This window comes from Panthera leo, chromosome F3, assembly GCF_018350215.1.
Source record: "Panthera leo isolate Ple1 chromosome F3, P.leo_Ple1_pat1.1, whole genome shotgun sequence".
In the NCBI taxonomy this organism is placed as follows: Eukaryota; Metazoa; Chordata; class Mammalia; order Carnivora; family Felidae; genus Panthera; species Panthera leo.
In genome coordinates, this window is record NC_056696.1 from 16,474,096 (window position 1) to 16,480,095 (window position 6,000).

The 6,000-nt window shown below is 44.8% G+C and overlaps 1 protein-coding gene across 3 annotated transcripts in view; it reads right to left on the reverse strand.

Annotated features, from left to right (window-relative positions):
- RC3H1 (ring finger and CCCH-type domains 1) overlaps nucleotides 1-5,388 on the reverse strand; it is an 81,084-nt gene extending 75,696 nt beyond the window's left edge. For 2 of the 3 annotated variants that reach the window (XM_042926209.1, XM_042926202.1), the window contains exon 1: nucleotides 5,113-5,388. The gene's annotated coding sequence lies outside the window, so the exon portion shown is untranslated. Of the gene's footprint in view, nucleotides 1-5,101 lie in introns of all 3 variants that reach the window. The other variant, XM_042926208.1, reaches the window with a different exon arrangement.
- Between the last annotated feature and the right edge of the window lie 612 nt (nucleotides 5,389-6,000).

The window sequence follows — 6,000 nt, forward strand, 5'->3', positions numbered from 1 at the left end:
GGAAATAGAAATGAGTCTGAGAATTTGAGTAGAACTCTTTTGGAATGATCAAAAACTAAAACTGCAAATCGCTGTGACTTTCAACTTTTCTTACACAAAGAGTCTCTGGCAGTCTGCCTACTGTACTCAAGAGAAGCATGCAAAGAATGAGATGGTTTCTGATCCCTAACAATCCTATCCCAAGTTTTTTCTGCACGTTCAATTATACAAAGTACTATTCCTTAATCTTGACTCTATCGTTTTATGTTAAATCCACAGAGACACAAAGTAGAATGGTGGTTGCTAGGGACCAGGGGGAGGAGAAAATGGAAAATGGGGAGTAACTGCCTAATGGGTAGTTTCCTTTGGGGGTGATAAAAGGGTTTTAGAATTAGACAGTGGTGGCTGCACAACATCATGAATATACTGCTACTAAACTGCTCACTTTAAAATCATTAGTTGGGGCACCTGGGTGGCTCAGTCGGTTGAACGTCTGACTTCGGCTAGGGTCATGATCTCACGGTTCGTGGGTTCGAGCCCTGCATCGGGCTCTGTGCTGACAGCTCGGAGCCTGGAGCCTGCTTCGGATTCTGTGTCTCCCTCTCTCTCTGCCCCTCCCTAGCTCACGCTTGCACTCTCTCTTTCTGTGTCAGAAATAAATAAATTTAAAATAAATAAATAAATAAAATCATTAGTTTTATGTTAAATGACCTGAACTTTATTTAAAAAAATTTTTATGCAGGGCGCCTGGATGGCTCAGTCGGTTAAGCATCTGACTTCAGCTCAGGTCATGATCTCGTGGTTCCTAAGTTCGAGCCCTGCGTTGGGCTCTATGCTGACAGTGCAGAGCCTGGAGCCTGCTTCGGATTCAGTGTCTCCTTCTGTCTCTGCCCCTCCTCTGCTTGCACTTTCTCTGTCTCTCAAAAATAAACATTAAAAAAAATATTTTTTTTTTTTTAATTTTATGTTAAGGGACACCTGGGAGGCTCAGTTGATTAAACGTCCAAGTCTGTTTTGGCTCAGGTCACGATCTGAATGGTTTCCAGCCCTGCATCGGATTCTGCACTGACTGCGTGAAACCTGCTTGGGATTCTCCCCCTTTCCCTCTGTCTCTCTGCTCTTCCCCCACTCTCTCTCTCTCTCTCTCTCTCTCGAAAATAAGTAAATAAACATCACAAAAATTTATATTAAGATATATATAATAATGACCCCTTTAGAACTCTTCTTCAAAAACACTGTTACCATGTTCAAATGCTATTCAGGTCTTGGAGATTTTTAAATAAAATGCATTACCATCTATGCACGATAATAATCAGTGAGATGAGTACTGACATTGGTGCTAAAATGCTTGACAAACATCAAAATATTGTTGACATATGACATTCATTTGTAAATAATCTCAATGAAAAATATAAATGAACCTTAAAATATTTATTCCTCTACAACAGGTCACTATTTCAGTCAGCTCAACTGTGCATGAAAGGCGAACTCAAATTTTTACTAGAATTTTTCTCCCAAAACTCAACCAATTAGGAAAACACTGTGAATTAATAACAAGTGTCTAATATTACATAGAGTAAACAAGAATATTACATAAGAAGTGAACAGGCACAAGTCTGACCAGTAATGGATATAAATAAATGTGCTATAAAGTTAACTGTCTCGGGGATGTAGGACATCATTATTTAGGATTAGTAAACTGTACACTTGAAAATGTGTAGAATCTACCTTAAGAAACTATGGAATAAGAAATATTCCTTTGTATAATGCCAGACAAATTAATCTTATGCCGGAACAACCTCCAAGGCTGGTCCAAATCTAGCATAGATTTCAGGATTAAACAAAAGAGAAGGAGATCTTTAAGAGGGTCCTAGAGAACGGGCTGATACTGAAATCTGTGACTGTTTTTGATGCAGGCCAATGTGAGAATTTAAATCCATCTGAATCTAATCCCAAAGAATACCTGAACTCCTGCACGTCAGGGCCAAAGCTAAACCAGGTCAGTATACCCTGCCAAGGAACATCTTGCTCCGAGGCATCCACCAAACAAGGATCATTTACCAGCGCATTCTTCACTTTGCTGGGTGTCAACAACTTACGAGATCTATCAGAGAGTAGGCTGATTAGACCCTCATAAAATTCCAATTCAAACCCCAAGATGTAGAAACAAAAGTTCTGCAGAATTCTAAACGGGCTATGGCTTTAAAAAAGCATAAATGAAGAATTTCAAATGTTAGCTGACCCAACTTTAACATCCCTGAACGTTTCTAAAGTCACTTTTAAATTTCCATGCAGTATTTCAAAGGCACAATTTTGTAACTGTTTACATAGCAAATTAAAGCCATGAAGCCATTAGAGTGATACTATAAGTCTGTCCTATATAAATGGTAGGAGTTTCTATATCAACAACGTTCAAATCTGCTAAAAGTAAAAATAAGTCTTTCATTTGTAATTCACATGAATACATACTTTCTCAAACTTGTAAGCGAATATTTGGCAGGGTACAAATAATGTTAATAGAAAAGCTATTAGGGCTAAAGACAAGTACAGAATTACAAAGCATAGCTTGTGGCCAAAACAAGGAATCTGTCGACATAGGAGAGGCTTCAAAGTTAAACCTTGAGACACATGGTGGCAGTAGTAAAGCATCTAATTTGTGCCACAAGACCTGGGTTTGAGTAAGCTCTTTTACCTATTAATTATGTGGCCTTTTTTGCTAGTTACATAGCTTCTCCTAGCCTCAGATTCTTCGTATGTAAAGTGAGAACAATACCACAAAATATTACAGCCTAAATAGGATTAAATGAGAATGTTTTTACTCATTTAACAAAGATGCTTTAAAAATTTAACTTTTAGCTACAAAAATCCTTTTCAAATATCTTCAAATGAATCAAATATACTAACTTCTAATATTACGAAGAAAATACAAGGGAATTCTTAAATACTACTTGAGAAACTTAAATTATCAGAATAAACACCAATAAAATATCACAATGCAGGGATCACATCTTAAAAGAGTTTTGACACTTATTAAAACCAGAACTCTCTAAAAGATTTTTCAATATTAAACAGAAATAGGGACCCAGACTCAACCCATAAATTGTTGGATCAACATCCAATTTCAAACACAAACCCTTAACACTAAAAAATGTTGTCAGGCAACCGATATTAAGTATGAGGAAAATCAGTCCCTGTCACGACATGATGAGATTTTTTTTCATAACAAAGTACACTAACCACTTACAATTTACAAACTTGTCTTTAGTTGCATTTTGTACTGACCTAACAAAATTCAGCATTAAAAAAAAAAAAAATCATGAATTTAAGCACTTAAAAAAGTGTCCTTTCTAAAACTTATTCCCAGAACATTCACATTAGCTGGAGGCATGTGAAAGCTGTTCTTTCCCCATCACTTAAAAATCAAAATATCCACATTATTTATCCTAGGCATAAAAGTTATTCACATTTACCCACTATACTTCAATCCTAAACAATAAGACAGCTCAACCTTTGTGTTTATTTAATTGCCTATTTACTGCCAATTCTCATCAAAGAATTAAGGACTAGCACCGTACATTAAACTTCACATAACCTAAAAATGCTTTGAATTAGGACACAAATTCTAATTAGGAATTTACCCTAAAGATGGATGAAAGATACTAACTGGCATCTTCTCTGCACAGGCCCATCTTCCTTTTAAGAACACAAACTAGACTGGACCACACAACTGAATGTTATGTTAAATAGTGGAAAGCAATCTTCCTGGATGCATCCAAACTATTTTAATATAAATTTCTGCATACCTAGGTAGAAACTGAAATAGAAATAACTTGAATCATTCTCCCCGCCCCCACTTGGAAATGGACGTGGTGGAAGCCTCAAAAAATTAAATTTAGTAGTCGCAGTTAACAGTTGAAATCACAGGCGCCACTACCCCAGGGCAAATACGATGAAGAGCTGCCTCTCCATAAACCTCAACATTCAAAAGAGAACAGTTGTTTCTAGTTTTTGAAAGTTACAAAAAAAGTTTTGAAACCTTATTAAAATCTGCTTCAGAAATCAAACTTACAGGAAAGGTTAGTCTTAGAACAAACTACTGAAATGCAAAATTGGAGCCTGAGACAGCACACAAGAAGTTCTAGCCTGAAGACGAACCACTTCCCTCCTGAAGAAATGTTTCGTTAGGTCCATTCTATGTTAATGTTGTTTCTTATGCGGCACATTAATAATTCAAAACGGTTCGTTCGAAGAAAAGTTCTATTCAAACATTACAATTTGTCTTCGCGTTGCCAGTAAGTGGCTTTGTTTCCAGTTTCATGGACTATTCTGGGATGTCAAGAGTTATATTATTACTGCTTCAAAAGAGCCCTTGTTTCACTCTCACCCGGGACGTGGGCATAATTGATGTTTAGAGAGAACTGATGCCAAGAGATGTTTTAAGAACATCCCTTAGTCCTCCATCCCTCCCCATCCCTTATCGATAATCACATTTTACCTTGTTTGTTTTTTGGTGTTGCACTTAAATTTTTTTAAAAAGACACCCGCATACACAATTTCCCGATCGCCAGCAGGAAGAAAGACCATCTGGCTCGACCTCCTGGAGCTTTCAGGGAAATGGACACCGTTAAAACCCACTTGGCCGAGCAAGGGGAGCGCTTCAGGGGTTAGGGAGGGGAGCAGCCCCCGGGTGCCAGGAGGCGGAGGCGGTACCAGTTTACAGACGCCTTCATCTCCCCACCCCCCACCGACCCGGGGTCCAAAAAGCATTTCCTGCGCGCATTCATCACCCGCCGAGGCCCTCGGAGTAACCGCCGAGCTGGGCGGCCTTCGGGCCCCCTCCCTCCGGCCGAAGTCTCCCGCGCCCTCCCCTTGTCCAGGGCGGCGTCCGCACCTCCCCACGGCCTACCCACCCAGGCAGGCCCTCCCGGCGGCGCTCGGAGGCCTGAGGCCTAAGGACGCGGGCCGCTGACAAGCCCCTCCGCCGGCGGCGGGGCTGAAGCCGAGGGCCGGGGGGTGGAGGACGGGCGAGGACGGCCCCTTCCCCGCCGCGGCCGCCTATTGTTCCCGACGGGGGCCGGGCGGCGGCCGCCGCGCACCCCACGCCGCCGCCGCCGCCGCCTACCGCTCGCTCACCGCGCTGGTCCGAGCAGCAGCTCCTCTCAGCTCCGAGTCCCCGCGGCCGTCGCCACCGCCGCGGCAGCCAACGCCGCCGCCGCCGCCACCGTCGACTCTGACTCTGTCCCAGGCCGCCGGGCCACGGCCGCCGCCGCCACCGCCAGCGCCGCCTCCGGCCTCCCACCTGCTGCTGCTGAGGCTGCTCCTGCAGCAGGGGCCATCTTGTTGGTCGGCCTCCTCTTCCTCCTCCTCCTCCTCCTCCTCCCCGTCGCTCGTTGTCCTCGTCCCCTTCCTCTTCCTCGGGCTCCGGCCCGCCCCGGAGACTGGGGCGGGGACGATGGCAAGGCTCCTCCTTCGTGGGGCGGGGCGCGCGGAGGGGAGGGGCGGGGCGGACGCGGGAGGAAAGCTCTGAGTCACCGGCCGCCAACGCCCGGGAGGGAGGCCCGCGACGCTCTCCGCCTCCCCGCGGGGCGCACCCACGCCCGGAGCAGCCAAACTGGTCCAGCAGTCCGCCTGCCCTCCCCCACCAGCGTCTTTGCGCCCAGAGGCGAGCGGCCAGACGGCGCGGGGGGATTGGGAAATTTCTGACGTTTCCATCGAACTCTGCACTCCCTCTACCCCTAGGCTTTCTCAGTTCTAGTCCTCCACTCTGGTTCCTTTTCATATCCCCCTCCCCCACCCAGAGAATTTGTTCTTGTCTTGTTTTATCCGGGTTCCCGATCGCACTAGCTTTGCCCTGGTCACCGCTCTCACCGAGTCCCAGAGAGTCCCCCTTCCCAACGCGGCGAAAACGGCCGAAAGGCCTGGACGCTCACTGCTCCAAAATGTGTTTCCAGGCCTATGTGAACGACGATAGGTGTCTGGGGCAGAACGGAAAGATTTCGGCCCATGGAAAAGTTCCCTGGA